Source organism: Ochotona princeps, chromosome 3 (assembly GCF_030435755.1).
Source record: "Ochotona princeps isolate mOchPri1 chromosome 3, mOchPri1.hap1, whole genome shotgun sequence".
NCBI classification, from domain to species: domain Eukaryota; kingdom Metazoa; phylum Chordata; class Mammalia; order Lagomorpha; family Ochotonidae; genus Ochotona; species Ochotona princeps.
In genome coordinates this window covers 105,150,357-105,166,828 of record NC_080834.1, presented here as the reverse complement: position 1 = coordinate 105,166,828, position 16,472 = coordinate 105,150,357, and the positions used below count along the sequence as shown (strand labels likewise).

Sequence of the window (16,472 nt, the reverse complement as noted above, 5' to 3'; positions counted from 1 at the left end):
GTCCTTCTAAGCCATGTATGGGTCAAAAGGACTTATGCCCACATTAGGTTCACTTTATATGCAACTTTTTATATGAAACAGAGTTGCTTTGGATTTGGTATTAGACTCTGAATACTTAAATACACTTAAACAGATTCCATTATTATCAGAATTATTTATCATAAAGTATGTTATGATGAATATATTGACTCTGGACAAGTTTAAAGAATTTGTAACTTTATTTCATGTCTCTTCACATTGATTATTCTCTTTGAAGTTAAGGAGACCTAACCTCTATGAGCCCCCAGTGCAAAGTGAGAAAAAAACTTTAAGTGGTTCTGAGAACAAAAGAATTGTTAGAACAGACTAGAGACTGGAAAAGTTTGCTTTTTGATCCTAATATGTCTGATACTGGGGAACAGTTGGAATTGGCAAGTAGGATAACTGGTGGTTAAAATATTGATGAGATAAGACAGCAGAGAGAGAAGAGCAGAGCACAGGACTGTGTGCTCCCATTAACTGGATTGCTCCCCAAGTGCCTGCAGCAGCAGGGGCGTAGCTAACGCTAAAGCTGCGAGTGCAGTCCTGGCCTCCCACGTGGGTACCAGAACCTCAGTTGCTAGAGCCAGCACTGCTGCTTTCCAGGGATACACTGCAGGAGGATGGAGCCAAGAGCACAAGTTAGGGATTGCATGTAGGTATTCTGATGCATGATTTGGGGATCTTGATTACTAGGGTAAATGCTCCCAAGAGATATCCTTCTTTGTTTTTGGTATGCTTTTTAGATTTTTTTATGTATTTGTTTTGTTTCCCCTGCAGAGTGACACAAACACATATACACACATGTGCACATACACACACACACACACACACACACACACACACACACACACACACAGAGTAATTTACCTTCCATACACTGGCTCACTCCCCAGATGGCCATAGTGGCTCTGTTATGTTCCATGCCAAAGCTAGGAGCCTGAAACTCCATCTGGGTCTCCTGTGTGAGTGACAGGGACCCAACCATGTAGGCCTTCTTTGCTTTGCTTGGTTCATTAGGAGAGACCTTGATAGGAAGCAGAGCATCCAGACTCAATAAATAAATAAATAGGTAATGATGAACTAATAACTATTCCTGAAGGACTACCCATTGTAATACTAGAGGGAAAGTCAGTAAACCCCAGAGCCTGTGAAACTCTATTATTAAATAATTATAATCACAAAGAATTTAAAGGTGAATCAGATCTGATCCCTGTCCCCAAGAAATTTTAGTAAGAAAAAAGGTGAGTAAACAAAGCTAATTCCTACATCTGGAACTCATCTTCTAAAACAGTTTCCTGAATCTTGTCAAGTAATCAAATACTACTCAACATACCTTAGAGCGAGCTGATTTTGTTCTATACATTTTGTAATTTTCACCTATTGCTTTGTATACGCAAGATTATGTATTGTATACATATGCATCTTGCATATATACCATTTGCATACATGACATAGACCAAATGTGTACATATCATATCTTACCATCTTTCATTTATCTACTCTGTCTTTCCTTTAAACCAAGTTTTGTGCTAAATAATAATAAAAGTAGTAATTAAAATGCTTAATTGGTGCTAAATACATCCAGAGTATTGAAAGAAAAGCAGTGATAAGACGTCTGGCTACCCTTCTGCCTCTTGTGTCTGTCATAGCATTCTATGGTTATTTGAGTCTAACTATAAATATATAAGGTCACTTGCCAAAAGAGAGAATTTTAGGGGCAGGTCCTTAAATCAGGACCTGATAAAGCTCAACAAATAATCTTTGCCTCTACCAAACTGGTTACTCTCTTATTCAAGGTGGCTTTTTGTAAATGATTGTTGAATGTTCAAATGCTTGCTATCCTCCCAGTTAATCCAGATTTGATGCTTCTAACCCATTCTTGAGTTATTCAGATCACTTTTTAGTTTCTATAGCTGCTTTCTTTGTAAGCTATTTTGAGTCCCTGAGTACTCAGTGCCATTGTTAACTATGTTCTCACCAATTCCCAGTGACATCTGTTAACAGATTGTTTCTTCAATCTTTAGTATCCTCAGTCCGTTCGATGTCATGCATTAGTTTGGCTTCCCTCTGTCTTTCAGAATCTAATACAGACTTCACAGCCCTTTAGTCCTGATTTTTCTCTTTGTGAGAGGCACCATAATGTAAAAGCAAAAAACAAGGGCTTTGACTCCCACGGGCTAATCTTTGGATGATCTCTGCTCTTTAGTGTTTGTGTAGTCCAGAATGATTCCTGTTACAGCTGAGTCCAGTATGTACACATACATGCATACATATGTATATATTTATACTTAAATGTAGCTATATAAACAATGCAAAAAAGTCTCTGTACTTGGAACCATTGGAGATGCTAAATAATAATAGTTATATTGGTGAAAGAGTGTAGTTATATTGATGAAAGAGTATATTGATGAAAGACCTGGATCTCTGGTGCCCCATAGAGCCTACTCTTCTCTGACCTTTATCTTGCTGCTCTCCTGCCTGAAGGTTCCCCATCTCTCCCTTTAGTTTTTTTTTAAACACCTTTATTTGCTTTAAAAACATAAGACTTCTTGTACAATAAAGCATAAGCATGTTTCATCTACAAAGTTAGAATATCTTCCTCATGGAACACGCAGGAAGAAAGGAAAAACACACACACGGCAAAGTAGTCACAGATTACCTCTAAAATAATTAAGACTTTCAGCCAGAAAAATTAATCTTTTGAAAACAAAAGTATAACAATAACAAAAAGCCATATTTCACACCTGGTACTAACAGTAAACATTCATAGTACAAACTTATCTATTAAAATCAAATTCCTATATATTGCAAGTATTACTATCATCAAAATACCCATTCTACTTAAAGCAATTTACAAGCTTATTGCAATCTCAAAATACCAAAGACATTTTTTTCTCATATCTAGAACATTTTTTTAACTTTTTCGGATTGACATCATTTCATAACAGCCACATCAATTACAGCATGAATAACAACAGCAACAATGTCAACAACAAATTGTAGCACCTTGATTAAGTAATGTGCCACTGAGTAGGCAGCACATGCTTAACTAAAAGGAAACACAGAAGTCTCTTAGGAACTATGTTGCCATCACATACTCCATGGGCACTTGATGAACTCCACTAGAGAAAAGAAATTATTTGGAAGCAAACAAACCGACATAAAAACATCAAAACATCTGAGACACAGCCAAAACAGCCAACAGACGCTCAAAAAAACAGTATAGATTGGACTATTGGAGTTACCCTTTCCATGTTGGCTTCCTTATGTGAGAGAGAATATATGGTATTTATTCTTTTGTGATTGATTCATTTCACTGAGCATAATGGTTTCTAGTTGGGACCACCTGGTTTTAAATAGAATAATATCATTCTTCTTGACAGCTGAATAATATTCCATTGAGTAGATGTACCACAGTTTTTTTAACCATTCTTCCTTAAACGCACATCTGGTTTGTTTCCATGTCATTGCTATTATAGGTTGTGCTGCTGTAAATATAGGATTACAGATCCCCTTCTCATATGCAGATTTTACTTCTGTTGGGTATATTCCTAAGAGCAGGATTGCTGGGTCATAGGGCAGGTTTATTTGTAATTTTCCAAGCACTCTCCATACTGATTTCCACAATGATTGTACTAGCCTACACTCCCACCAGCAGTGAAGGAGGGTACCTTTCTCCCCACATCCACTCCAGCATGTGTTGTTTTTCTAATTCTGAATGTAGGCCAGTCTCACAGGAGTTAGGTGGTACCTCAAGGTGGTTTTCATTTGTATCTCTCTGATGGCTAGAGAGCCTGAGCATCTTTTCATATGTCTGTTAGCCATTTGAATCTGTTCTTTTGAGAAATGTCTGTTCATTTCCTTTGCCCATTTTGCTACAGGGTTTATTTTTTCACTATCCCTGGGTTTCTGAAGCTCTTTGTAGATCCTAGATATTAGTCCCCTGTCACTTTTGTAGAATGCAAAAATTTTCTCCCATTCTGTACATGGAACTTTCTCCAGAATTGATCATATTATAGGCCATAAAACAAGCCTCAGCAAATTTAAAAAAGTGGAAATCATACCATGTACGTTCTCAGACCACCAAGGAGTGAAGCTTGAGACCAAGAAGTCAAAACACCAAGGAAGACTTACAAACATATGGAGGCTGAACAATATATTACTAAATGAGCAGTGGGTTAGAGAGGAAATCAAAGGGGAAATTAAAAAATTGCTTGAAACAAATGAAGGCATCAACACAACTTATCAGAACTTATGGGACACAATCAAGGCGGTGCTGAGAGGAAAGTTCATTTCAATTAATGCTTATGTCAAGAAACAAGAAAAGCACCAAGTAAATCAGCTAATCTTACAGTTGAAGGAACTAGAAACACAACAACAAAGCAATCTCAAGATTAGTAGGGAAGAAAGATCAAAATAAGGGAGGAAATAAACCAAATAGAGACCAAGAGGACTATACACAAGATTAATCAATCAAAGAGCTGGTTCTTTGAGAAAATCAACAAAATAGACTCCCCACTAGCTCGACTAATTAAAACAAGGAGAGAGAAAATACACATCAATAGTATTAGAAATGAGAATGGAGATATAACAACAGATACCTTAGAAATACAAAGAATCATCAGGAACTATTATAAGCAACTATATGCGAACAAATCAGAAAACCTAGAGGAAATGGACAGATTTTTGAACATATACAATCCACCAAAATTGAATCAAGAAGCAATTAACAATCTAAATAGCCCAATAACATGCACTGAGATTGAATCAACAATTAAAGCCCTCCCAACCAAGAAAAGCCCGGGACCAGATGGCTTCACTGCTGAATTCTACCAAACGTTTAAGGAGGAACTTACCCCAATCTTACACAAGCTTTTTCAAACAATAGAAAAACAGGCAATTCTTCCAAACTCGTTCTATGAAGCTAATATCACTTTAATACCAAAGCCAGAGAGAGAAACAACAGAAAAAGAGAACTACAGACCGATATCCTTGATGAACATAGATGCAAAGATCTTAAATAAAATACTAGCCAACAGGATCCAACAACACATTAGGCAGATTATTCACCCGGACCAGGTGGGATTCATCCCAGGCATGCAGGGATGGTTCAACATTCGCAAAACAATAAATGTGATACATCACATCAACAAGTTGACTCATAAAAACCATATGATCCTCTCAATAGATGCAGAGAAGGCATTTGATAAAATCCAACACCACTTCATGTTAAAAACCCTAAACAAGATAGGCATAGAAGGAACATTCTATAACACAATCAAAGCAATTTACGATAAACCCAATGCCAGTATCATACTAAATGGGGAAAGATTGGAAGCCTTCCTGCTAAAATCTGGAACTAGACAGGGATGTCAACTCTCGCCACTACTCTTCAATATAGTTTTGGAAGTCCTTGCCAGAGCTATTAGACAAGAAAAAGCAATCAAAGGAATACAAATTGGAAATGAGGAATTGAGATTATCGTTATTCGCAGATGACATGATTCTCTACATAGGAGAACCAAAAGACTCAGTCAAAAGACTATTGGAACTCATAAGAGACTTTGGCAGAGTAACAGGATACAAAATTAATGAACACAAATCGATGGCACTAGTGTATACAAATAATTCCACTGCTGAGAAAGAGATTGTAAGTACAGTTCCATTTAAAATAGAGGAAAGGAATCTTAAATACCTAGGAATTAAGCTAACTAAAGATGTGAAAGACCTCTATGATGAAAACTATAAATCATTTTAAAAAGAAATAGAAGAAAACCTTGAAAAATGGAGAACCTTACCATGTTCTTGGATTGGCAGGACCAACATTATCAAAATGGCCACATTTCCAAAAGCAATATATAGATTCAACGCAATCCCAATCAAAATCCAAGCAACATTCTTCTCAGAAATAGAAAAGATGATACAGAAGTTCATCTGGAATCACAAAAGACCATGAATAGCTAAAGTTGTCCTGAAAGATAGAAATCAAACCGGAGGAATCACAATTCCAGACCTCAAGACATACTATAGTGCAGTGGTTATCAAAACAGTCTGGTACTGGTACAGAAACAGAGAAGATCATCAGTGGAACAGAATAGAAACACCAGAAGGGAATTCACACATGTATAGTCAACTAATCTTTGACAAGAAAACAGAAAACAATCCAGGTAAGAAACCTGGTCTATTCAATAAAAGCTGTTGGGACAACTGGATAGCAGCTTGCGGAATAAAGAAGCAGGACCCGCACCTGTCGCACTATACAAAACTCAGCTCTAACTGGCTCAAGGACCTAAACCTATACCCAGAAACCATTAAACTACTAAAGGAAAACATAGGAAGCACACTCCAAGATATAGGAACAGGGAAAGACTTTTTAGAAAAGACGCCTAAAGCAACTGCAATCAAATCCAAAATGAACAAATGGGACTACATCAAACTAAAAAGTTTCTATACAGCAAAGGAAACAATTAAAAAAGTGAAGAAGCTCTCCCTTTAGTTCTGATAAGTCCGTTTGTATATGTGAAGTGCTCAAGATGAACAGCAATCTAGCCTTATTTTTGTATCAGTTTTACTTGGAGTATTAATAGAGTTCATAAAAACTCCAAAATATTTTAAAAAGCATATATAAAAAGACAGTCTTCCTTCCAGATCTCAGTTCTCCTACCCAGAAACAACCAGTGTAATGATTTATTAAACAGAGATATATCATTTGCCCCTTCCTTTGGTTTATAACACAATACATCTTGAATATTATTTCATATTAACACATCTACCTTTTTCTCTTTAACATGATTTATTTTTAAAAGATTTTTTTTTATTTGAAAGTTACAGAATATGAAGAATGAATTCAGGGATGCCTGAGAACATGGGAAACTTGTCTAGTCTCTCTACACTGTTTTGAAAGGAAAAGTCAGTATGGTAACAGACTATGTAGCCCTTATCAAAATCCCAGGCCATTGGAAGGCATTAAATTCACATATCATCTTGACATGTGATAAGATGCTGAGGACTGATAAAACCACTGAAATAGGAAATGTGAGAGATAAAATGTTGGTGAATCTCCTTGGTAGAGAGGTGAAAATAATATGATAAAAGTAGCTTTCCCTGTGAAAGTTTTTCAACCCAGGAACAAAAATGATTTCCCTGAATAAGAAGATACATAGATTCAGCCCTTTCAAGATCACACTGGGCAGAAGATCACCCTTAAGGCTGTTCTGAACATTACCTGCAAGAAGTGTGGCTGTAAAAATCACTTTCCAAAAGATTCTTCCATGTAGCCAGGTAGGACCAGATATTCTGACACCTGGTGAGGGAAAGGAGTAGGAAGAATCAAAGTTAGAAACATTTGAGAAGTTTTATTCCACAAAGAATTATTTAAGAGAAAAAAAGAGAGAGACGGAGGGAGGGAGGGAGGGAGAGAGAAAGAGAGAGAGAGAGAGAGAGAGAGAGAGAGAGAGAGAACAGAGAAAGAAGAGGTAATGTTGATACAAGAAACCATCTGACTCTGACAGCTTAGATTCTGAGACATATGCAGGCAAGAAGGCCAGGCACATATCCAAAGATAGCAGGACATGAAAGAAGAAGAAGAAAAGGAGCAGCGCAAGACCCAGCACAAGGAGAGTGGGAAGAGCAGAGGTAGTGGCTGTGTGAGGAAGCCTTGGGCTATGAAGCCCTTTGTCCCAGAAAACTTAATGTGGCCTTCCATGCCTCTGACTTTGCTTCCATGGGAAATCACTGTCCTTGTGCCTCAGGCATGTTTGGGAGTTAGAGCTCAAAACCAGCTGACTGGATGAGTTATGGTTTCCTAATCACTGCTTGTCCCTTTGCAATGACCCCTGAAGTCCACCCATCCACTTCCCCAACTTCATTCATTGGGGAATTGGAAGATCGTGTTAGCTTCTCCAGCTGCCAGTGTTACATCTGGATTCCCGTGCAGGAGTCTAGGCTAAATCCACAGACCGTGCTGTGGAAGTGAATCTGACTGTAGTTGGAGTGATTGGCCCTCTTGCATTTGGCCTGCCTTGGGCTACTTGGTGGGTGCTCTCTGCCACGTTCAGCACCAGGACAGAAGGAGACTGGCAGTAGCAGGAAGAACACAGTTAAGAAATAAGGCTTACAGCCCTGAGCGGTCCGCAGAAACAGAAGAACAATAAACGTCCTTCAGGACCAGGGAGGAGAGCTTTCTCTGGTTCGAGCCTGGCTCCAACTCTGGACCCCCGCCCTCCCTTGCAATGACCATCGGGATCGCTCCGGAAACCCCTCATAGCAAACGATCAATCATACAAACTGAAAAAACCTAAAATAAGTAGACAAACAACAAAAAGTAGAGCTTGGAATCTGACAGGAAAGAGCTGGCGTGGATTGGCTCATGCCTCGCTGGGTGGGACACAAAGATTAGTTACTCCTCACCATGGTGTTGAGGATTTTCCTGCACCCCCCCCCAAAAAAAATGTTCTGCACCTTAATTGTCGACAAATGTCTTGAGTTACAAGCCAGTCTAGATTATCCTAAAATCTGCCAAGATTAGCAAAATTATACTTCAACACAACAAATGGCCAAATACTAAAATGAAATAGAAACGAGACAGCTGAATGGTACCTTATAGCCATTTTAAGGTATATAGCAGCCGGTCCTGAATATAAACTAAAATTGAAATTTCAATGAGCTAATCATAGGTTGTGGTTAAGAACTTGCTTTTTTTTTTTAAAAAAAAAACATACTGGTTACTCAAAACCATGTCAATTCCATAATGTTGCAAATTGCTTTTGATGTTATATTGGGACTCTTAATTGACTGTGATGATATTCTACCAGCTCTAACTTCACACCAGAAATGGTCTCCCCAAGAAACTGCTCAACCCATCTGGACAATAAGTAGCTGGACTCTATGCTTGGTATACGTTTGCAAGGAAAGAATCTTGATTGAATTTGAACTGTAATACTGCATCAAGGTGGAGGAATCCACCAGGGGGGAGGGGGGTGGGGAGGGGTGGGGGGATTCCCAGAGCCTATGAAACTGTCACATAATGCAAAATAATTAATAAAAAAAAGAAAAAAAAAGAAATAAGGCTTACATTTCAACTCTCCCTAACAGTATTCTCTGCTGAAAATGACAGCCAGCGGCCTCAGTCAGACAGCAGTCATTTGTAGTGTGTCTGAGCTTCCAACAGACCATTGAATTAGACGTCTGAATTAAACATCATTGCTCTACTTTGTTTTTTCTATGATATAAATCAGTTGGCTTCACTTCAGATTTCTGCTCAAATTCCTGGCACTAAACAGAAGCATGTTTGGTTTTAAAAAATTTTACATGATGTGTAGGAAATCACTTTTAATTAAAACAGTTCTCAATCCTCATCTCCCCACTTTTCCATGGTTTTGTTCTCTGTGGTATGTTACCTTTAGTCCACCATAGGTGAAAATGTATGTATTTATGTATAAAATAGAACATATTACATAAAATGGTCCCTAAGTATGCATTGGTGGTTTGTTCTAAGACTATTCCCAGTTACCAAAATCTGTAAATATTGAAGTTATTTATAAAAATGGCCAAGTAGCCTATATATATTCTCATTTACATATTTAAATCAGCTCTATGTTGCTCAAATATATTTAAAGCAATGTGAGTGCTATGTAAATAGTTGTTGAAGTCTATGTGTTCAGTAGACTTTAAAACTGCATTTTTTCTCAAAATTTTCTGCTGACTCACTTCTTGGATGAATGAGCAGTACAAAGATTCGAGGTGACATCATCGTTGCACATGCTAGGCTTTCTCTGTTGTCAGCAGGTGCAGGCACAATCATGTCAGCTGGTAGGACCCTGGGAGTTTGATGTGCTTCTTGCACATGAATGTCCATTTCTTCCTCCAAATGAGAGAATCTTTTCGCTTTTAGTTCACTGAATAAGCTTTCTAATCCATTCTATCTTTCCACACTTTAAGGAACTCATAAGAGTAATTTGACAGTATTCCATAAGTTTTGAGCACTGTTTTCAGTTTTTCTCATTTTTCTCTTTATGTGTGTCTGAGCTATTTCTAAAGATTTGTCTTCTAGTTCAGAGATTCTTACTCTGCATCTGTTAATGCTTTCCACTATAGTTTTGAGATATTAAATTCTCCTATTTGTAATATTGCAGTTTTATTATTCTTCACAGTATCTCTACCTCTCAAGAAAATTTTCCATGCATATTGTGTGTGGATTTCTTTAACTAATAAACATGCTTCTCTTTGTTTTGGGACAATCTTATAATCATTCTTTTGGATTCCTTTTCAGGCATTTCATCAATCTCCTTGTCTTAATATTATAATGTTGCAGTATATTGTGTTCTTTTGGGAGAGCTGTATTACTTTCCTTGTTCATGTTTGTCATATTTCAATGTTTAATTTTTGGCATTTATGGAAACACTTGTTGATTTTCTCCTCTGATGGCTTTCATGTTTGAAATATGCCTCTGTAGCTTAGTGGAAGTTGCTCCTTCAGTGGTGTGTGCTGGGTGGGCCAGGAAGCCGCAGTCTGTTTCAGAATGGTAAAAAGGTATGGAGATAAATCCAAGTTGGATAAGCTAGATCCTTTGCTATCATCAGGAAGCAGGTGCAATCATGTCAGCTCGACTCCAAGTTAGTGGAGACTACAGATTCATCGCTCAGGTAAAATCTAGTCAGATGCTCATGAGTGCATCAGCTTCACATTAAGATAACACTTCTTGCTTGCTAGTCAATGGGCACCCTTGTGGGGGATGAGGTGGGAAGCAGGACATTTGTTCCACCTTCATGGGCTTTGGTGGGCACCCTGTGCCCTACTGGCACTCCACCCTTGACTCAAAGTTGGTAGTGGATGTGGTTCTCCGCCAAACTGCAAGGTCCTTCTTCCGGCAAAATCAATAGTGCTGTGGGCTGCCACAAACTCCTCTCGCTTCACTCCAAGAAGATGGCGTCTCCTCCAGACTGCAACTTCTGTGCTGCTGGGAGTAGACTAGAGGTGCATTACCTGACCTTTTGCTGTAAGGTTTGGTGTTCAGTGAGAGAGAGGTGAGTGATGTGAGGAAAGCAAGGCAGTTTCAGTGTTGGAACAGTTGAAAGTCTTGCAGTTGCTCACACCCGTCAGCTCCCCAGTCTGAGGTGAAAGTCCATGGGTGACAATAGAATTCCTTGTTAGCTGAGACTGGTAATGGCAGTGTGCACAGCTCTTCTTACTACCTTGATGTGATGTGATGGCAGCTGACAGCCAGCAGCTGGCTGTACCCTGCGGCTGGCTGCAACAGTGCCTCTGTCTTCTTTCTTCTTATCCCACACAATCTTCATTTTTATTTTCACTTCTTTGCCGAAAGTTTCCATCAGTCAGGCTCCTGGAAATATGATTCTTCCTTTGTTCTTTTCATTCTCCAGAGCAGCTGAGGTTATTATTGCAGCTGCATCCTATTCAGCCATCTTTGGTCTCCCCCCCTAATTTTATTTCTGCTGTTAAATGGCTGTGTTCCTTAAATATTCTAGTTATTCTAGAGGATTAGTTGGAAAATATGGTCTCCGATTGTCTCTTATTTGTTGTCCATATCATTTGCTGTACAGTAGGTTTAAGTTGGTGGAACCTATTTTTGCATTTACTGCCTCTGCTGTTGGAGTCATATCCAAAAAAATCCTATCCATTCCAATGTCCTGAGAGCAGTTCACTCATGATTCCTTCTAATATTTTCATAGTTCTTCCATTTCAATCTTCACTCTGGTTTTAACTGACTTTTATATGAGGCAAAAGAATGGGGGAGGATGTCCAAGGTCATTTTTCTGTATGTAAATACCCAATTTTTCTAGTATCTTTATTTTCTCCAATACATTTTCTTACCATCTTTGTTGAAGAATAGTTGGCTGTCGCTGCATGGTTTTGCTTCCAGAAAATTCTGTTCTTCCAATGGTTTGTGAATTTGTTTTTACACCAGTGTCATACTGTTTTAATTACTGTATCTGTGCAGTATATTTTGAAGTCAGGTAATATAATGCTGTTTCCTTTATTTTCATTGCTTAAGATTGTTGTGGGTGCTTGGGACTTTCTGTTGTCCCATATAGATTTGGGAATTGATTTTTTTTCTAGTTCTGTGAAGAGTGTTGTTGGTATTTTGATAGGGATAGCATTGAATCTGTAGATTATTTTGGATTATAAGAATACTCTAACAAACTGCTTCTTCTAATCCGTAACCATGGATGGCGTGCCATTTCTTTGTGTTTTCTCCAAATGCTTTCATCATCATTTTATAGTTTTTCTTATAGGAACCTTTGGTTTCTAGGAAGATAGGTATTATTTCTAGCTTTTTTTGTTTTGTAGCTAGGTATTATTTCTAGCTTTTTTTGTCTTTTGCTTTGTTTTGTAGCTATTGGAAATGAGGTTAATTTCTTGACTTATTTTTCTTAATATAATTTGCTAATGTTTCTATCCTACAATACTGTTGAATTCATTCATTCTGGCAGTTTTTGGTGGAATCTGCAGAGTTTTCTGTAGATCGATCAAGTGATCTGCAAATAAATTACAGTTTGATTTCCTTCTTTCTGATCTGGGTGCTCTGTTTTTTTGCCAAACTGTTCTGACTGGAGCTTCCATTATTTTACATATTTGAAGTGGTAAAAAAGAATAATATTTTCTTAGTTGTTGCTGTTTTACATATGGTCTTTGTTATGTGGAGGTATCTTCTATACTCGATATAGTTTAAGATTTTATCAGGAAACTTTGCTGGATTTTATCATTCAAGTTTTCTTTCCCTTCCCTTGATGCATTCATAGATGTCGAAGCTTCAAACAGGAGGACTAGTACATACTGGAACATACTGTATTCTTGTGACATATCACCAAACGATTAGGGAAAACTACTGTTTCTATCTCTACATTGCCATCCCATAGCAGGTTCATGTTATTTAGGAGGAGCTCAGCAAATATGTGCTAAATTTTTCAAATATATGATTCAACAAGATGATAGAGTGCACACCATGTATCATTGCATTCTAGATTTATACAATTATTATTTGCAGAAAAATTGAACATCTGAAAGTCACTATTTTGTAGCAATCCCTTAATCAAACAGAAGTAGCCTTGTGTCAATAAGTAGTCCTACATATATCCTTAAAAAGAAACATTTTCTGTTTACTTAGATCAGTCTTCTTATGATCTCAATGAAAAAAAATGGTATGTTGGGCTTATTTTAAATCCTAATGCAGGACAGTCCGCGCTGCGGGAGCCGAGTGCGAGCTCCGGGGCCGGGGAGCGCAGCGGACAGCTGGGAGGTGGGTGGGAGCCAGGGCGGGACGCGGGGCCGCTCGGTGGGTTCCTGCTTCAGGTTTATGCCTATTTATTAAATTTAGGATGGCCCGCACTATGGAACCACTGGTAAAGAAGATCTTTAAAGGAGTTTTAGTGGCTGAATTGGTGGGTGTCTTTGGAGCCTATTTTCTGTTTTCAAAGATGAACACAAGCCAAGATTTCAGGAAAACAATGAGCAAGAAATTTCCCTTCATCTTGGAAGTTTATTACAAATAAGTTGAACAGTCTGGAATGTATGGGATCAGAGAACAAGATCAAGAAACGTGGTGTAACAGCAAAAACTAGGACCAGTTGTCACGTTCGGCCTCCCATTTCAGCTGCTTGAGACCTTAGGAAAGAGAAGACCCGTGAGCTCCCCAAGGTGTGGACTCGACTCCCACAGACAGCAACCTGTGGTCTGCGTGGCTGCAGTGTCCCACCCTCCGTGCAGATCCACTGCTGGCAGCTCTCCAATTTTACTGTCAAAGGCTAATGTTTTACCAATAAAGGACTAAGGAAGGGAAAGGAACAAATGGCTTAAAGATGTTCTTTTCCTGGAACACTTTCATTTGTGAAATAATAAAATCAACATCAGGATCAAATTACCTTTAGCATGTAGTTACACAGCAAACACACACACACATTAATATATATATACATGCATTTACACACACACGTATATATATTAAAAGCACATCTTTTAAAAAAAAAAAAAAATCCTAATGCAAATGATTGTATTAAATACTCATGAGTTCACATGAAAGTAGAGAATATTATAATTCTGAGTAATGGGATGTGTAATAATGCTGATTTGGGAAAGAAAAAAGAAGCTGATCTTAGAGTTATACTTATCTTTTTTTAAGACTCGTGACATGTACAAATTTTCAAAAAGTTCATTATAGGGAAAGAATTGTGCCTCAGAGGGCTAAGCCACCTCTTGAGACACCTGAGCCCCATATCAAGTACCTGATTTGAGTTTTGCTACTCCATACTTCCATTTCAGCCTCCTGCTAATGCTACCGAGAACCAAACATAATGGCCCACACACTTAGGTCTCTTCGGTTCTAGTTTGAGACCTGTGTGGAGTTCCTGGTTGCTGGCTTCTAGCTCTGATTGTTGTGGTCATATGGGGAGTGATTTTGTGGATAGTAGATCTCACTCTGTGTATCTCTCTTTTTGTCGGTTGTTCTACTTTTCAAATGTGTGTACACAAAGCTTTTTCAAAGTTCATGAAAATGCATATTATCAGAAAACTATGCATGGAACTCAAGATTATTGCTGCACAAATGAACTTATTTTTTAATTCCATTTTTTCACATGCTTTTAAAATGTTCTTGTACTTGCTAATCACTGCAAGACAGGTAAACCATGCCTGATTACACCAAAAATGTTTGGATAGAGACGGAAACCTCAAAAGAAACTCATCTTCTTTTTTTTTTTATTTTAAGAGAGATTATTATTTATTTGAAAGGTGGAGTTAGAGAGAGGAAGAGACAGAACAAGATTTTCCATCCTCTAGGTCATGCCTAGACTTTCTGCATTGGCTGAAACTGTCCCTATCTGAAGCCAGTAGCTTCATCTGGTACTCCAGTATGAGTGCAGGGGCCATCACTGGATGTGGGCCATCATGATATGGCCATTTTTTCCAGACACATTACCAGAAAGACAGATCAAAAGTGGAGCATTCTGGACTCAGACTGGTTTCCATATGGGATGCTAATGCTGCAGGCAATAATTTCACCTGATATGCCACTGTGCCAGCCACAAGAAACCAGTCTTACTGGCACCTTGATCTTCAATTCTAGCCTTAGGGGCTGTGAAGAAAATAATGTTGCCTAAGACTCTTACAGTATTTTGTCACACTAGTTTAAGAAAGAGTAGTGATCTGAACTTTGGTAGAATTTCTTCAGTGACAAAAAAGTTTACAACCTACTATTGCTTATTTTTTACACATTTACCAAATATGTCATTTATCAAATATATTTGATATATTTGGTTCACATTAATTATTTTACTGGTCTCTTAAAATATGGAGTCTAAAGTTTCATCTCTTAATTTGTCTCCTGACAACCTCATTCTGGTATCCAAAATCATAAGATAAATTGAGTCCTTCCAAATGTTTCTCAAAAATCTGATATTTCTCAAATATCTGAAGAGACAAACTTCTCTTGCTAAGACTTGTTTTTTTCCAAGACTATCTGCCCTCTCCCACTTCGCTTTTCTATTATTTGCTTCCAATTATTTGCTTTTATCATGCTGATGTTCTTTCATCTTACATTTTTCAGAGGATTTTGAAAGTCTTTCCAGGTGGCAAGTCATTTTTAAAAAAATATATTCATTTTTTATTGGAAAGGCAGATTTACAGAAAGAAGGAGAGACAGAGAGAAATATGCTGGTTCACTTCACAAATGCTGCAGTGGCTGGAGCTGAACCCATCTGGAGCCAAGAGCCAGGAGCTTCTTTAGATCTCCCATGCAAATGCAGGGTCTCAAGGCTTTGACCCATTCCATACTACCTTTCCAGGACATTAGCAGGGAGCTGGATCAGAAGTAGAGAATGTGTGACTAGAACTAGCAGTCATATGGGATGCTGGTGCTTGCAGCCAGTAGAGCCACCATGATGGCCCCATGAGGGAAATCATGATCACTGAAGTGCCAGGCAGGCCTTATATTTCATGGAATTAAGACGTCATTGTGGTCCCAGCATTATAGCCTAGTGGCTTAAGTCCACACTTTGCATGTGCCAGGTCCCATGTGGGTGCTCTTTTGTATTCTAACTGCTCCACTTCCCTTCCAGCTCCTTGCCTTTGGCCTGGGAAAGCAAATGATGATGGCTCAAAGCCTTGGGACCCTGCACCCACAAGGGAGACCTGGAAGAGGCCCCTTGCCCCTGGCTTCAGATCAGCTCAGCTCTGGCCATTGCAGCCACTTGGGGAGTGAACCAGCAGATAGAAGATCTTTATTTCTGTCTCTCCTTCTCTCTGTAAATATGAATTTCCAATAAAAATAAGATAAGTCTTGGGGAAAAAAAGGAGTATATTATAAGAGGCCTGCATTGTGGCATAGGAAATAAATCTGTTGACTGCACTGACATCCCATATGAGTATCATTTTGAGTTCTGGATACTTCCAATCCAGCTCCCTGCTAATGTCCTAGGGAATAGTGATGAATGATGATTC

At 38.4% G+C, this 16,472-nt stretch overlaps 1 long non-coding RNA gene and 1 pseudogene across 1 annotated transcript in view; both read left to right on the top strand.

The window, feature by feature from the left end:
• The window catches only part of LOC105942150 (uncharacterized), a 665,512-nt gene that overhangs the window by 148,402 nt on the left and 500,638 nt on the right, over positions 1 to 16,472 (top strand). The window lies entirely within an intron of this gene.
• Positions 13,358 to 13,970, top strand: LOC131479933 (protein CEBPZOS-like; annotated as a pseudogene).